The sequence below is a fragment of the Pteropus vampyrus genome, unplaced genomic scaffold (assembly GCF_000151845.1).
Source record: "Pteropus vampyrus isolate Shadow unplaced genomic scaffold, Pvam_2.0 Scaffold167, whole genome shotgun sequence".
Taxonomy (NCBI): Eukaryota; Metazoa; Chordata; class Mammalia; order Chiroptera; family Pteropodidae; genus Pteropus; species Pteropus vampyrus.
This window is the reverse complement of record NW_011888948.1, coordinates 1,422,434-1,424,588: the sequence shown is the minus strand read 5'-3', so window position 1 is coordinate 1,424,588 and position 2,155 is coordinate 1,422,434. Positions and strand designations below refer to the sequence as shown.

At 32.7% G+C, this 2,155-nt stretch overlaps 1 pseudogene; it reads left to right on the top strand.

The window, feature by feature from the left end:
• The first annotated feature begins 318 nt into the window (after positions 1–318).
• Positions 319–437, top strand: LOC111745878 (annotated as a pseudogene).
• The last annotated feature ends 1,718 nt before the right edge of the window (positions 438–2,155 follow it).

The following is a 2,155-nucleotide window of genomic DNA, read 5'->3' as shown; positions in this document are numbered from 1 at the left end:
CAAAGTGATGAAAAGCAAGGACCTACAACAAAGATTACTCTACCCAGCAAAGCTAACATTTAGAATCACAGGACAGATAGAGATCTTCCCAGACAAAAAAAAGCTAAAGGAGTTCATCACCACCAAACCAGTATTATAAGAAATATTAACGGCATTTCTTTAAGAAGAAGGGGAAGAAGGAGGAGAAGAAGAAAAGATCAAAAATATGAATAATAAAACAGCAATAACTACACATGTATTAACAATTATTTCCAATGTAAATGGGTTAAATGTTCCAATCAAAAAATAGGGTGGCTGAGTAGGTAAAAAACAAGACTCGTCTACGGCCATGCTACCCTGAACAAGCTCAATCCAGTCTGATCTCGGAAGCTAAGCAGGGTCGGGCCTGATTAGTACTTGGATAGGAGACCACCTAGGAAGACCAGGTGCTAGAGGCATAAAAACTTTTTAAAAAGGAATTGTAAGCTGACAAGGTCCTTGCAATCTGTTAGGTCAACCATTATTTGTAGCATTATTTACAGTAGCCAAGATATGGATGTCCATCAATAGATAAATGGATAAAGAAGAGGTGGTACATTCATACAATGGAATATTACTCAGCCATAAAAATCTGCCATCTGCAGCAACATGGTTGACCTAGAGGGTATTGTGCTGAATGGAATGAGATAGAAAGAAATGAATGCCATATGATTTCACTTTTATATGAAATCTAAAGAACAAAATTAATGAACAAACAAAACAGAAACAAACTCATAAATACAGAGAACATTTTGATGGTTGTCAGATGGGATGGGTGTTGGGAAGATAAATGAAAAAGGTGAAGGGATTAAGAAGTAAAAATTGGTGGTTACAAAATAGTCGTGGGGATGTAAAGTACAGCATAAGTAATATAGTCAATAATATTTTAGTAACTCTGTATGGTGTCAAATGGATACTAGATTTATTGGGTGATCACTTTGTAAATTATAAGTGTCTAATCACTATATTGTACATCTGAAACTAATATAATATTGTATGTCAATCAAAATTGAAAAATAAAAAAGTATTTAAAATTTTTTAAATAAAAATAGAAGTAATGCAAAAAAATAAATTGAAGAAGACACAAATAGAACAATATCCCATGTTTATGAATCTGAAGAATTATTAACATGTCCCTAATATCCAATGTCGTTTATAGATTCAATGCAATCTCTATTTAAATTCCAATGGCATTTTCACGGAAATATAAAAAACAATCCTAAAATTTGTACAGAACCACAAAAGGTCCTCAATAGCCAAAGCAATCCTGAGGAATAAAGCCAGAAGCATCATACGTCCTGATTTCAAACTATACTACAAAGTTACAGTAATCAAAACAGTATGGTACTCACATAAAAATAGATACACAGACTAATGAAACCAGATAGAGAACCCGGAAATAAATCTCCACATATATGGTCAACTAACATTTGACAAGGGAGTCAAGAAAACTCAATGGTGAAAAGATAGTCTCTTCAACAAATGGTGTTGGGAAAACTGAACAACTGCAGGCAGAAAAAATGAAATTGACACCTATGTTAAGCCACTCATAAAAATTAACTCAAAATTAATTAAATACTTAAACATAAGACCTAGTACTATAAAACTCCTAGAAGAATCCATAGAGAAGAAGCTTATTGACATTGGTATTGGCAATAATTTTTTTATATGATACGCAAAGTACAAGCAACAAAAGCAAAAATAAGCAAGTGGGACTACATCAAACTAAAAAACTTCTACACAGCAAAAGAAATAATCAACAAAATAAAATGACAACCTATGGAATGGGAGAAAATATTTGCAAATGACATATCAGCTAAAGGGTTAATGTCTAAAATATATAAAAATCTCATACAACTCAATAACAAAAACAAGCAAACAATTAAAAATGAGCAGAAGAACTAAAGAGACACTTTTCCAAAGAGATATCTCAGTGGCCAACAGGTACATGAAAAGATACCCAAAATCATTAATCATCAGGGGAATGCAAATCAAAACCACAATGAGATATCATCTCATACTTGTTAGAATGGCTATCATCAAAAAATGCTGAGGATGTGGAGAAAAAATAATCTTTGTACACTGTTAGTGGGAATGTAAATTGGTACCTCTACTATGGAAAACAGTATGGATGTCC